This window comes from Lepidochelys kempii, chromosome 2, assembly GCF_965140265.1.
Source record: "Lepidochelys kempii isolate rLepKem1 chromosome 2, rLepKem1.hap2, whole genome shotgun sequence".
Taxonomy (NCBI): domain Eukaryota; kingdom Metazoa; phylum Chordata; order Testudines; family Cheloniidae; genus Lepidochelys; species Lepidochelys kempii.
The window spans coordinates 42,737,772-42,753,558 of NC_133257.1; the positions used below are offsets into that span (position 1 = coordinate 42,737,772).

Genomic DNA, 15,787 nt, shown 5'->3' on the forward strand with positions numbered 1-15,787 from the left:
TGCTCTTCCCAGTCCTACTTTTGGCCAGGGACTGGGAAAGCAAAAAACACTGCAATGTCAGGGTTACATAGAGCTAAATATGATCCGTACAGTGATAGTCCAGTCCAGTCCAGATCACCTCACCATCTCTGTGTCAGCCACATATATAGTTTGAACAGGAGCAGTGAAAAAGTAGAGCCCAGTGGAGCCCTGGTACTAGGGAGCCTTCATAGTAAACCATCAATTAAATTAAACACTGCTCCCTACAGTTTCTGTTAGAGAGAGGAAGAAACTACTCAAATATGATCCCATTCACCTTGGACAGGGCCAGTAGTAAAGTTAATAAAACTTCAAAGGCTTCCAGTACATCTAAAACGAGCTCCAAAATTATGAAAACAAATAACCAACAAAACACACATGCAACTAACATGATGTTGGCAAACCATCACTGTTCCTTCTGCTTCTGTTGGTATGTCTACACTGGCAAGTTTCTGCGCCACAAGTTATACCACTTTTATTATAACGCTGGAATTAAACCGCTGTTGCGTGTCCACACTGTGCTCCTGGTGACCCTGGAGCGCATCCACATTGGCAGCTCTTGCAATGGCAAAGACAGTAGTGCATTATGGTAGCTATCCCACTGTGCAACTGGTCGCAGGGTGCTTTGGAAAGAGTTTGCAATGCCTCATGGGGCAGGCACAGCATCACATGATGCAGGTTTCCCAATCTCATTGTCCCATGGGCATCCTACTACATTGCCAGCTGCTTTTCAACTGAAGTGGGGGGAGGGGTGGAAGTGTGTGACAGGAAGTGTGTGGTGGGGGAGGAAGACAGTGTGTTTTGGGGGACAGAGAGTGTGTCAGCACGCTGTCTTGTAAATTCAGACAGCGGCAGGAGGCAACCAGTCCTGAGGCAGGGGGAGGGGGGAACCCTGACATCAGCCCCCACCTCCCTCCCTGGGCTCTCGCTCTCTCTCTCACACACACACACCTGCCTCTGTGTTCAAAAGCGCAAGCATTCCACATTAATGGTTTGCTTTGTGTCACGGAGATCAGCATAGCACACACGCACGCTGCCAGAAATGGTGCTTTGAAAGGGGAGGGGCGCATGTCTCCAGGGCAGCTGAGCTCAAAACAATGAGCAGAGCGGTCACTTGAGGCATTGTGGGACAGCTCCAGAGGCCAATTACAGTGCAGAAAGCAAGCTAATGTCTACACTGGAAACAGAGCGCTGCTGGAGCCTCTACGCAAATAGCCTTACGACTCTCGTCAAGGTGGTTTTTTTGCAGCCCTGCACCTGAGGCGTTTCTGCGCACAAAGTGGCTTGGCAGTGTGTACACGTCTACAGTTTGAGCGCAAAAAGCTGCTTTACTGTGCAGAAACTTGCTAGTGTAGACAAACCCTCAGTTATACCCTTTCCTCTACCCTTTATCTGTTTTGTTTATTTAGATTATAAACTTTTCAGGACAGGGACCATCTTTTACCATCTATGTACAGTGTCTTGCACAATGGGGCCCTAGGTCCTCTACATGCTAGCACAATTCAAATAAAACAACAATAGATGATTAAAAATGGAATTTTCATACTGCATGAAATTCTGATATTTTGACTTTTGTCCTCATCCCAAATCAGGATGAAAAGTTGAATTAGTAAAACTTTTCATGTAATGCAAAGTTCTAAGAAATTTTAATTTAAAAAAGTGTCAAAACGGTTCTTTCAATATTTTTGATTGAAACTAAATGTTTTGACATTCCTGAATCAAAACTTTGTTTCAATTTTTTGGCTGGAAAAGTCTGCCAAAGTCCATCTCTTTCCACAGAAAATTTCAATTTCAGCAAAAGTCTATTTTCTGACAAAAAAATTTTTAATTCAAAATTTTTCAACAAGCAATAATAATAATAATAATAGAATCAGCATAGATAGTTGCCTTTGTCATCAAGCAAGGAGAGCAATGAAATCTCTGTACTATACACAGGCTGAAAGCACAATTAAAGGGATGAAGTAAATATGAGGACTCCAGCTGATGTGAGTGTTATCCCAACACCACTTTTTCCAATAATCTTAGCCAAACGGAATAGGTTGAAAAGCTGATGATAGTTAGCAAAAAGCCAACCTTGAGACATAGTTTCTTCTGCAAGTTCTGAACAACCACTCCTTTTAAGGAAGCTTGCACCTCTATTTTGATCAGGTTTGTGCAAACATAACGTTTATTTATACAGAAGAATATGTGTATAAATCAATAAGGGAAGAGGAAAGCGAATTCAAAGGAATATAGAGTAGTTTGTGTCAAATACTGAAAATGTATGAATGTGCCTCACTAATACATCTAGAATATTTTTTTAACCGAAGGAACAGAAAATGAAAAAGTGCCAAAAGTGAAATTTAAACTTATATACTAATTGTGTTACGGAGAGTGGAAATCTACTATAATAAGGTCATTTTGCAATAAGAATAAACAGTGCCCTCTGTGGTTTAAAAGAAAATGTAGCATTGGTTTCTCCTGCATAGTATGTTTAAACACAAGAGGTAAAAGCACCCAAAATTGCCCTATTTAGTATAATCACTTAGCTTGATGAAAATCCTCAGTCATTTTAACGTGCTTACCTCAGGAATGCAGATAACAAGTAGCAAACAGAAAGTAATCCACAAATAGCTTTAGAATCCTGTTTGAAAAATTGGCCTGTAAACCATCTAGGTCTAAAAGCCAAGTGAGCACATTATGATCCAAAAAAGTGAATGATTTTTTAAGTGATTTATGTAAACTGGGAAAGAAAAACTGACTTTAAAACAAACTTGAATGTGTATTGTTGATATGATCACATTTTAGAATACACTAAGTGTTCCAAATGGCCTTCAGATCAATTTTGGGAAATAAACAAAGCTCAGCTTTCAATGAGATTTAGGTTTTCAAAACACAAAAAAATTAGGGTAGAGGCTCATTCAAGCATTCATTAAATCCAGACTGCCATGAGTTATATTGCACAGTCTAAAGTGATGAGTAATGTTGATAAAAAAAATCAAAATATTATCTGTAGCAGTTTGCATAAGCTTAAGCAGAATAGCTTGCATATATTCTAGAAATAAAGGATTTTGCCAATTAACAAAAGAGGCTGAACCTAAACATTATTTTAAACAAGTATTTTGTTCTATACTTAAGGTCAAAGACTGTGTCCACATTTATATCTATATTATAATAGATACCAGATGGGGAAAAAATGTATCTGACATACAGTTTACACTAAGTTTACAAGCGCAACAGTTTTACGGTTTAAAAGGCATGGTTTGAGAGTTGAACTGTTAGTGGCTGTGTAGAGTTCCACTGCCCCCCTCTAACTCTGGGAGATATTGTATGACAGGGAGGTACAATTCATCTCTGGGATTGATTCTAGCTGTTCCCTGATTCTTTCAGGGAAGACTAGATCAAATATAGGCTCTAGCTCTGAGAGTCCCAGTGTACACTACTCTTTGATTATGTGATTCTAATGGGACTGTGCTGATAGTCTCCTGGAACCCTTCTGAATGGGGAATATTAGGGTATGTCTACACTGGAGATGGAAATTTCAAGGTTGGGTAGACATAGCTGCATTAGCTATGACTGAGCTACTGCACTAAAAATAGAAGTGTGGCCATGGTGGTATGAGTAGTGGGAGGGGCTAACCACCAGTAGTCAGTTTTTAGGGTCTTGGATAGGACCATACTTGGGGTGGCTGGTCTGTCCTGCCACACACATCACTGAATCCACACTTCTATTTTTAGTGCACTAGCTTGATCAGAACTAGCCTGGGTATGTTTACTTGAGCTGGAAATGTCACCTTCCAGCTCCAGTGTAGACATACCCTTATTGCAAAGTCTTAACTTCAAAGGAAAACCCTGTGGAATTGTGGTGGGATAATTTGCATTCTTTAGCCCAGTCAGCAACACCTCTTCATAGTCTGGAGGAAAATGATGTCAGAGGACATTAAGGGGAGACATGATAGCGAGTCTTCAAATACTTGAAAGGCTGCCATAAAAAAGACGGAGAAAAGTTGTTCTCTCCTTCCACAGAGGGCAGGACAAGAGGCTCAAATTACAGCATAGGAAATTTAGATTAAATCTCAGGAAAAACTTCCTAACTGTAAGAACAACAAGACAATGGAACAGACTCTCTCGGGAGGTTGTGGAAGCTCCTTCACTGAGGTTTTCAAAAGGAGTCTGGATAGCCACCTGTTTTGGATGGTTTAGACACAATCAATCTGCATCTTGGCAGGGACTATATGACTTTTGCGGTCCCGTCTAACCCTATGATTCTATTCTATGATGTCAAGAGGCAGTTGAGACCCATTTCTGTGCAGGAGAAGAAGCTCCTGGTCATGTTTGGGGCACATCAATTTCTAATTTAGTGTCCCTTAAAATGATTTGCTTTGGGGGCAGCATCACCAAAAAGAAAAGTGCTCTGCCGATGGCAGGGTTTGAAAATTATTATTATTTTTAATTATTATTATTATTATCAATTATTTGTATTACCATAGCGCCTAAGAGCCCTAGTCATGGACCAGGGACAAGGATCCCATTGTGCTAGGCTCTGTACAAAGACAGAACAATGACATGATTCCTGCCCCAAAGGATTTACAATGTAAGTATAAGATGAGACAACTGATGGATGCAGACAGACAGCTGGGGTTGTACAAGGAAGCAATGAGACAATACTGATAGACAGTCAACTCCGCATACCCTTGTCAAGTTTTTTGTAGGCATCACAACAAAGGAGAGTTTTAATGAACCGAGGAGCCCAAATATAGACAAAGTAAATCAACAATTTTAATATGCAACTACTAACCTACTGAAGAGAGAGATGGGTCAGCCAGGCTTAGGGAAAACACAGCTACTTCCAAATGGGTATATTGTTGTAGAGCAGATATATTACTTCTCACAGGTCCTTAATCCAGAGCTGGCAATTTGGGTAGCTGAAGCACCTACAGGAATAATGAGGCTGGTTTAGTGTACAATAAAGTTGTTGAGTCATTGATGAATATTGTCATTGATGAATGTTTGTAAAAAAAAATACTTTGAAGATCTAAAGAGCTCTATAAGCACCTAGTATTATTTTTACTTCAAAGCTACTGCCCTTTCTCCTTGATATATTTACAACATGCAAAAATCCAGCTCACAGTAGTTTGTCTAAACTATAGTTGTTGTAAAGCCAACACTCAGCTGGAAGTGAAAAATGAACACACGAAAATGTATCAAAACACTTAAATTTTAAAATATTTATATTTATAAAGTATTATTAGAGCTGTCTGGATATCTGGGATTGGTAGAGGAAGACAACAAAATTAAATATTTATTTTACTATCCTGGATATCATTTTTGTTTTGACAACTGGGTGTGGAGTGCTTTTCTGGCTGTGCCTTTCTGTAAGCTCAACATTGCAGTGTATAGCACAATACTGTCTACATATTGTTAGAAAGAAGTTTCACTTTGGTGACCATTGTCTATATAGGTGCTTATATGGCCCTCATTGCCATATTATCTGAGCACCTCTTTATTCACAAGCAGCAATGATACCCAAATATCACGGTCATAGACCCTCAGAACTATTTCTGGTCAGCTCCGACTCAATCTAAAACTGTCTGGTCCATTTGATTCAACCTGAATCTTGTAGGGGGCAGCCAAGTTTCATTCATATGGTAGAGTCTCTCCAGTTTGTTTTGGTACGAAATAATGGTTTTGCTGTGTGCTATGGCTATGCTTCTGACATTCTCTTACCCGCTATTTAGTAGCCAAGGCTGGTCAAAAAATTACCATCAAAACAGATTTTTTTCTGTGGCAAATATTTAAGATATTGACTAAACACTTTTTTGTGAAAAGTGTCTGCTTTCCACAGAAATTTTAAACTTTTCATTGAACAGCTGAATGCCCAAAAACAGAAAAGGTTTTGCTTGAAAACCAAAATATTGCAATTCAGAAATGCTGCTGCAGTACCTCGTGGAAGTTGTAATGCAGTTCCTTCAAGTCCCCATTCTCATGTATGGGTCAGGTTCCCCTGCCAGACTTTATCTCCCATAATGCACCACAGCCATGAGACTTCCATGAGGCATTGGTGAGAGGAGGCTTTGGTGTATCATGAGAGATGTAGCCTGATTCATAGATACTAAGGTCAGAAGGGACCATTATGATCATCTAGTCCAACCTCCTGCACAACGCAGGCCACAGAATCTCACCCACCCACTCCTGCGAAAAACCTCTCACCTATGTCTGAGCTATTGAAGTCCTCAAATTGTGGTTTAAAGACTTCAAGGAGCAGAAAATCCTCCAGCAAGTGACCCGTGCACCATGCTACAGAGGAAGGCAAAAAACCTCCAGGGCCTCTTCCAATCTGCCCTGGAGGAAAATTCCTTCCCGACCCCAAATATGGCGATCAGCTAAACTCTGAGCAAATGGGCAAGATTCACCAGCCAGATACTACAGAATATTCTTTCCTGAGTAACTCAGATCCCACCCCATCTAACATCCCATCGCAGGCCATTAGGCCTATTTACCATGAATATTTAAAGATCAATTAATTTCCAAAATCATGTTATCCCATCATACCATCCCCTCCATAAACTTATAAAGTTTAATCTTAAAGCCAGATAGATCTTTTGCCCCCACTGCTTCCCTTGGAAGGCTATTCCAAAACTTCACTCTTCTGATGATTAGAAACCTTCATCTAATTTCAAGTCTAAACTTCCCAATGACCAGTTTACATCCATTTGTTCTTGTGTCCACATTGGTACTGAGCTTAAATAATTCCTCTCCCTCTCCAGTATTTATCCCTCTGATATATTTATAGAGAGCAATCATATCTCCCCTCAACCTTCTTTTAGTCAGGCTAAACAAGCCAAGCTCCTTGAGTCTCCTTTCATAAGACAAGTTTTCCATCCCTCAGATCATCCTAGCAGCCCTCCTCTGTACCTGTTCCAGTTTGAATTCATCCTTCTTAAACATGGGAGACCAGAACTGCACACAGTATTCCAGGTGAGGTCTCACCAATGCCTTGTATAACGGTACTAAAACCTCCTTATCTCTACTGGAAATACCTCGCCTAATGCATCCCAAGACCACATTAGCTTTTTTCATGGCCATATCACATTGACGGCTCATAGTCATCCTATGATCAACCAATACTCCAAGGTCCTTCTTCTCCTCCGTTACTTCTAATTGATGCGTCCCCAGCGTATAACTAAAATTCTTGATAGTAATCCCTAAATGCAGAACCTTACACTTCTCACTATTAAATTTCATCCTGGTACTATTACTCCAGTTTACAAGGTCATCCAGATCCTCCTGTATGATATCCCGGTCCTTCTCTAAATTGGCAATACCTCCCAGCTTTGTATCATCCGCAAACTTTATTAGCACACTCCCACTTTTTGTGCTGAGGTCAGTAATAAAAAGATTAAATAAGATTGGTCCCAAAACTGATCCTTGAGGAACTCCACTGGTAACCTCCCTCCAGCCTGACAGTTCACCTTTCAGTAGGACCTGTTTTAGTCTCCCCTTTAACCAATTCCTTATCGATCCCCATCTTTTCCAATTTAACTAATAATTCCCCATGTGGCACCGTATCAAATGCCTTACTGAAATCTAGGTAAATTAGATCCACTGCGTTTCCTTTGTCTAAAAAATCTGTTACTTTCTCAAAGAAGGAGATCAGGTTGGTTTGGCACGATCTACCTTTTGTAAAACCATGTTGTATTTTGTCCCATTTACATTGACTTCAATGTCCTTAACTACTTTCTCCTTCAAAATTTTTTCCAAGACCTTGCATACTACAGATGTCAAACTAACAGGCCTGTAGTTACCCGGATCACTTTTTTTCCCTTTCTTAAAAATAGGAACTATGTTAGGAATTCTCCAATCATACGGTACAACCCCTGAGTTTACAGATTCATTAAAAATTCTTGCTAATGGGCTTGCAATTTCGGGTGCCAATTCCTTTAATATTCTTGGATGATCACTGACCCTGGCCTATAGAGGAGAATGTGAGCAAGAGGTGCCTAAATGGCACCTCTCATGAGGCATTTCTGAATCAAAATATTTCAGGTTTTGGTTGAAATATTTCAATTTTTGATTTTTTTCCAAAAAATTGAAATTTTCCCCAGGAAAAGAAACAGAAAAAAATCTGATCACCTCTTGTAAGTTAGACAGATTTTCCACAATGTACGAGATTTCTTGAGGATAACTTGTTTCTGTAGGGAACACTAGGAGAAAACCTTTTTAACCAGGACACAGTCAAAGAGTTCTTAAATTATTACCTATTACAGAGCTGTGTACAAGAACAGAAAAGAAAACAGAAGCTTATTAAAAGAGGCTATATAAATAAGCTATCTGGAACTGTGTGAATAATAATTTGGATACACTAGCACATAGGGAGCTAGGAAATATAGTTTATGAAGTTATTATGTAAAATAATCATATTATCATCTTGTTGCAGGCTCAAGGTACCTCAGCTAAGAGCCAGCAAGCAAGTACAACGCAGACTCTGCGGGGGGTGAAGGGGGGATCTGGATTCTTCAAGGGAGAGCCCAAGGCTCCATTGTTCTCCCTTTTAGCCTATGCAGAGGAGTTATTCCTCATTTCTGTGCATGTGCCCTTACTGGACAATTTTAAATTACCTCATGATCAAGTCTATTTAAGATATTCTGAGCATAGGCACCGACAGCCCTGGAGCACCCACAGAAAAAAATTAGTGGGTGCTTAGCACCCACCAGCAGCCAGCTCCCACTCCCGCCCTAGTGCCTCCCACCCGCCAGCGGCCCTGTCGATCCATTCCTTCCCAATCAGCTGTTCCGCAGCATGCAAGAGGCACTGCGGGGGGAAGGGGAGGAGTGGGAACGATGCACGCTTGGGGAAGGGGCAGAACTTGGCGGGAAGATGCAGTGCCTTGGGTAGAGCAGGGGCCGGAAGAGGTACAGTGGGGTAGAGGCATGGGGGAAGAGGTAGAGTGGAGGCAGGGCCTGGGGCAGAGCGGGGGTGGAGCACCCTTGGGGAATAGAGGAAGCTGGCGCCTATGATTGTGAGAGTACATAATTGCTCTCAACATGTGCTCGCAATATTGTGTTGTACCAAGAGCTCTTCCATCAATTTTTCTCAGTATATAAGAGACATTTCATTTGCATGGCTTTTCCAGAAAGTTTGTAATAGAAAGGAAGCCTGAGCAATTAAAACCTAAACAGAGAATAGTGTCCTTTAGAAAGCTGTCGTCAGAGGTTTCATTGAAATCCATTAAAACCCCATGGGCCAATGATCCGTGACCCATGAAGAAACTTTTAGTCTAGCTAAGTTTGCCATCTGCAGGAGCAGAAACTTCTGGATTTATAATTGTATTTCTCATAGGAAAAAAATAATAGAATCAGAGAAGTTAGACATGCAAAAGACGTATTAAATCATCCAGTCCATCTCACTGCCAATGCGGGATTGTTCCCTACAGTGTATCTTCTACTACATTGTCCAGTCAAGTGTAAAGAGTCTCAATAATGAGCTTTCATAGTTTTCCTTGAGAGACTATTCCACAGTTTAATACATCTCATTGTCATTTGCCTGATATTCAGCCTAATATCATTCTATTGCTTCTTGTTATATCCTAATGCTGATGACTAGATTTTCCAGATATATTACACACACAAAAAAATTATGTTAAGAGAACACTGAGGCTGCAAAATAAAGCACTCAAAAAAGTTGGAACATTTCCACAATTAAGGTTGCCTATGCAGTTTTAATTCAGCCTTTTTTTGTGTCTGCATTATGATACGCATAATAAGCCTTATGTCACACCATTCAAACCCTGCTCTGAACACAGAACGATAATTTCCTCACAGGCTTTTCTATGATGCCCATCACTATGGTACCTGAGTGCTTCACAAACTTCAGTTAATCTTCACATTATTCCCTCAAAGTGGGCGAAGGGGGGTTATTATCTGCATTTTATTGATGGAGAGCTGAGGCACAGAAAAATTGAGGTTAGAAGTGTCCATTAATTTTGGGTGCCCAATTTCAGAAGTGTAGGACCTGATTTTTATCTAGGACTTAATATATTCCAAGCACAGCTCCCATTGACCCCAGATGCAGCTTTGAGTGCTCAGTACTTCTGTAGATCAGATCCCAGAGTCTCAGGTCAGGGATCCAGAAAACGAGGAACATGCAATTAGTGACCGTCTGTGAAAGGTCTAGCGTAAGTTTTATATTCAGCATCACCTAGGAACTCTGTGACAGAGGCAAAGATAGAATCCAATTCTCCAACACAGCAGTCAGCTGACTATGAGACCACCCTTTATTTTCCTGCAGTCCTTGCTTCATTCACTAGAACTTTTCAACTTCTGCAGCCAATGGGGCAGGGTCCTACAGACAACAGTCATCTTCACTTCACAACCCTGATTCATCCTCAGAGCTGGTCCATCAATGATCATGTGCATGCAGTGAGAAAGGGGACATGTGGAAAAAATAGTATGGGATCATGTAATTAAATACTGTATCATAATGCTTAAGCAGAAGGGGACCAAATTAAGGTTGCACAGACAGCCTTAATTCTGGCATTTCCTAACTTTGGAGTGCTTGACTTTGCAACTTTCATAATGTACTTTTAATGTAGCTTTTTGTGTTCTATTTTCCAGGCTTCTATAAAAAGGAAACTAAAATAACCAAATTCCATCATGTAGTGTCATATTGATATCCACATTGGTCATTAGCAGGGGTTGGAACCTTTAGATGCACACTTGAATTAACAAAGTAACAGACAGCAAAACTAGGTTGTCATCTTCTGTGTGGACCAGCACTAGAAGGGGATGAGACACATTTTGCCAGAGAGTTTCACAGATATTTGCTGACAGCAGAGGAATGGTCAGACTCAGGAATCTTGCGTTCTACTCCAGGCTCTGGAGGGGATTGTGCTGTAGTGGTCACAGACTCTTTTGCCTGTTCCCTCCTCAGCTTGACCCCTTTTGCCCCAATCCCCTTCAACCTGTCTCTATCCCAGTCCTGTTTCTTCCTCATTCCTGGGTCCTCGTCCCAGTCCCATTCCCCTTGCCTACTCAGTCCCAGTCTCCTAGTCATCAAATTTTCATCCAAGTCCCCATGTCATTGACCAGCCACTCTTAATCTCCCCATATGAGTCCAGATCTCCCTCTCTGGGCTCCCAGTCCCAGCCTTCTTGCCCATCCAGTCTCAGTTACAGTTCCACCCCCCAACTGCTTTCCCCAGTCTCATTGGCCAACCAATACCAGTTTTCCTCACCCAACTCCTTGTCTGATGAGTCTCTCCCCTTTCCTCCTGGCTTCCAGTCATCCCTCCCCTACCCCACTGGCTCCTTCCTAGTCCCCATCCACTTCCCTGGGCTCTTCATCCAATCTCAGTCATTGCATTCCTGGCTCCTTGTCTCAGTCTTTGCCCAACCAACCTCAGTTCTCCCCGCATTACCACAGCTCTTTCCCAGATTTGTCTCCCCAACCTCTTGCCCATCTGTCCTACTGGTTCCCAGACCTAGTCTCCTTGTCCAGTCAGTCCCAATTTCCCCCCTCCTCCCAGTTCCTCACTGAATCTCAGTGGTCCCCACAATGGCTTCGAGCCCCAGCCTCCCCACCAGTTCCTAGTCCCAGCCTCCTCTCCCCCTCCAGCTCCCAGTTCTAGTCCCCTTGCCCTGCCAGTGCCAGCTCCCCTCCTCCCACAAAATCCATCTCATAATCCCCGTCCCTCTACCAAACTCCCAAACACAGCTTCTCGCTTCTGCCCTCCCGCATCCAATCCCAGCTTCTTGTCCCAATCTGATCCTTTCCCTCCCCCCTGGTCTGGCTTTTGTCCCCTCTCCATTTGAATTAGGCAGCTTCCTCCTCCACTCTGCTTGGGTGAGAACACAGGAGAGAAAGAATCCCTGCTCTCGGTACTGGTGCCAAGCCCCATTCTGGCATGGGGCAGCCAGGAGCAGTAATTACAAGGAAAGTCTGGCTTTGTTCCTACAGCCCTGGTCTGAAGTGTGTTCAGTCCCTCTGTGGGGGTGTGCATGCAGAGTCTGGTCAGCACTAGAACCTGTGAGAGGCTTGAGCATGCTCAATGAGGGTGGAAGCTTCTGAGATTTTTAGTTGCTAAACTCTAAGAGCCTCTACTGAGCATGTGTGAACTGAGATTTCTCCAAGGCATATAACTTGACCAAGTTTGGGCAGTTTTCAAAGGAACAACAAAAGACATATTCCTGACAAAAAGGCTACCCTACTCACAAATTTCAAGTCCCATCTCCAAAGCATAGGGGGTGCCAGAGCTTTTCAAAGAAAAGGTTGCCAGAATTTTTAAAATGGCAAAACAATACATGTTTCCCTAACCTCAATCCTGGAAATGGCTGAACTGTTTTAGCTGAAACTTTACAAAAACATCCAGCTTAAGGCAGACACCTGGCATGGGAAATTTCAGACTATTATGGTAAAATATGGCAACATTATAACCAACATCGCACTATTATAACCAACTGGTATTTTGTCATTGATGTCAGTGGAAGCAGACTTACACCAGCAGTGAGTACATATAAAATGATGTCATGTTAAGCTACTAACATTTTACACTTGCTAGGTTCACTACACAAAGTGAAGAGTCAATTAGCAAAGTGATTTCTAAGGTGCCATCCTCTTTTGGTCCTTAAATGCCTTAAAATTGTCAACTACAGTAACTCCTCACTTAATGTTGTAGTTATGTTCCTGAAAAATGCGACTTTAAGTGAAACAATGTTGAGCGAATCCAATTTCCCCATAAGAATTAATGTAAAGGGGGGGGGTTAGGTTCCAGGGAATTTTTTTTTCGCCAGACAAAATGCATTATATACATTTTAAACAATTGTAAACAAGCAATTTAATACAGGTATAAGTTTTAAACAGAGGAGGTGCCCCTGCCTTACCCTACACAGGCACAGCCCACTGGCACTGAAAATGAGGCAGGCAAGGAGGCTGAAGGTGGTGTAGGCTAGGAGAAGCACGTTGCGCTGCAGCGGCAGCTTTCCCTACTCTGCAAGCACCAGGGGCTGGGGGGGGGGGCTCAACCCTCAGCCTGCCCACTCCCCACTCCCCCCTTCCCCCAAGCCCCCACCCTTGACCTGCCTCTTCTCCCCCACCCCACCTCCTCCCCCCTTTACTTCGCATGCTGCATCCTTGCTCCTCCCCCCTCCCTCCCTCCCCTCCCTTCTAAACACCGCAAGCCAGCTGATTGCCGCGTTTGGGAGGCAGGGGAGGGAGGGGGAGCCTGCACACCAAGTCCTCGCTCCTCTCTTCAAAATGCCGCAAGCCAGCTGATTGCCGTGGGCAGGAGGCGGGGGGGAGGAGGGGTAGGCGCTGATCCTCAGGGTCTGCCGGTGGGCAGGAGGTGCTGTGGCGAGGGGAGGGGCATAGGGAGGCTGCCAGCTGCGGAGAAAGCAGGCAGCCAAACAACGTAAGAGTGGAGCATTGCACAACTTTAAACGAGCATATTCCCTAATTGATCAGCAACGTAACAACGAAACAACATTAACCAGCATGACTTTAAGTGAGGAGTTACTGTATAGGCAGTACTCAAGGATTATCAACTTCATCTGAGGAGAATGAAGAAATTGCCACAAGTGCAGGAGGGCCTGCATATTGCTCTAGGTGATCTTCAAAATTACTTTGGACAAATCCTTTTTGGCTCATGAGGACCACTCTGCTGAGGTGTGTGCATCAACCTGGCAGGTTCAACTGTACTATAGTAGAAGCAGCAAAGAGTCCTGTGGCACCTTATAGACTAACAAACGTATTGGAGCATAAGCTTTCGATACATCTAACGAAGTGGGTATTCACCCACGAAAGCTTATGTTCCAATACATCTGTTAGTCTATAAGGTGCCACAGGACTCTTTGCCACTTTTACAGATCCAGACTAACACAGCTACCCCTCTGATACTTGTACTATAGTAGGATATCTATTCCCGGATAAGGAGGGTGATCATTAACAGTATAGCCCAAATACTGAACTTAAGGATTCCAAGAGAGCCAATAAGGCCAACACTGCATACAATAAGGATATGGGATATGAGGTCAAGGTCGAGGAATCCAGAGAAATTGCACTTTGCCTGATTCATCTCTCTTACAGTAAGTAAAAGGATGTCCTGAAGACGCTTCCTTTGGCTGTGATGCATGAATTGACCCAAGGGAGAGAATGATAACCCTGAGACAAGAACTTCTGCTATATGCTGATGAAGACACAGAAGAGTAAACTTTCTACCAGGAGCACATCTGGCTCTCAGCCTGGTCGTTAGGCAACCCAGCCAGCTCAGTGACACCCAATGAGCTTTCTCTAACTGATTGTACTTCCTGATTGGGCAGGTGAGCCACTAGCCTGCCACTTAAGTCTGGCAGTGGCAGCAGCAGAGCAGCTGCTCAACGTGTACCACACCTTCATAAAATTTGTCCTTGATCACATCTGGGTTGGTCATAGCAGGTGCATAGGCGCTGAGGATAGTTGCACATCTTTTCTCAAACAGTGAGAGTCTCATTAGCATGAGTCTATCATTCACATCCTTTGGGAAATTCATAAGTTTGCTAACTAGCTGTGTTTTGATGGCAAACACAACACCACCTTCAAGTCGCTCTTCTTCAAGTCCTCAGTCCAGTTCTGTTCAATATTTTCACCAATTATTTAGACAATGGCATAGAGAGTACACTTATAAAGTTTGCAAATGATACCAAGCTGGGAGGGGTTGCAAGTGCTTTGGAGGATAGGATTAAAATTCAAAATGATCTGGACAAACTGGAGAAATGGCCTGAAGTAAATAGGATGAAATTCAATCAGGATAAATGCAGGATACTCCACTTAGGAAGGAACAATCAATTGCACACATACAAAATGGGAAATGACTGCCTAGGAAGGAGTACTGCAGAAAGGAATCTGGGGGTTATAGTGGCCCATAAGCTAAATATGAGTCAACGGCATCACACTGTTGCAAAAAAAAAGCGAACATTATTCTGGGATGTATCAGCAGGAGTGTTGTAAGCAAGACAGGAGAAGTAATTCTTCCAATCTACTCTGTGCTGATCAGGCCTCAGTTGAAGTATTGTGTCCAATGCTGGGCACCACATTTCAGGAAAGATATGGACAAATTGGATAAAGTCCAGAGGAGAGCAACAAATATAATTAAAGGTCTAGAAAACATGACCTATGAGGAAAGATTGAAAAAACTGGGTTTGTTTAGTCTGGAGAAAAGAAGACAGAGGGGACACAACAGTTTTCAAGTACTTAAAGGTTGTTACAAGGAGAAGGGTGAAAAAAAAATGTTCTCCTTAACCTCTGAGGATAGGACAAGAAACAATGGGCTGAAATTGCAGCAAGGGAGGTTTAGGTTGGACATTAGGAAAAACTTCCTGTCAGAGTGGTTAAGCACTGGAACAAATTGCGTAAGGAGGTTGTGAAATCTCAGTCATTGGAGGTTTTTAAGAACAAGTTGGACAACCACCAGTCACAAATGGTCTAGTTAATACTTAATCCTGCCTTAAGTGCAGGGGACTGGGTTTGATGACTTACTGAAGTCCTTTCAAGTAGTACACTGCTATGATTCTGTGAGCTACTGTGACTCAGACATTCACAGGCATACCCAGGGCGGTATCTGTGTCTGAACAGCTTCTCATTATCATACTCAAGCAGGCTCAGGCTCAGAAGTAACTCAGGGATGAGTCATTGAATCATAGAACCATAGGGTTAGAAGGAACCACAAGGGTCATCTAGTCCAACCCCCTGCCACTATGCAGGATGTGTAGTGTCTAAACCATCCAAGACAGGTGGCTATCCAGCCTCCTTTTGAAAACCTCT

General features: G+C 42.6%; 1 long non-coding RNA gene across 2 annotated transcripts in view; it reads right to left on the bottom strand.

The window, feature by feature from the left end:
* LOC140906492 (uncharacterized) overlaps nt 1-15,787 on the bottom strand; it is a 385,847-nt gene that overhangs the window by 186,139 nt on the left and 183,921 nt on the right. For both annotated transcript variants that reach the window (XR_012157129.1, XR_012157130.1), the window contains exon 4: nt 4,795-4,930. This is a non-coding gene — a long non-coding RNA (uncharacterized lncRNA). The remainder of the gene's footprint in view (nt 1-4,794; nt 4,931-15,787) is intronic.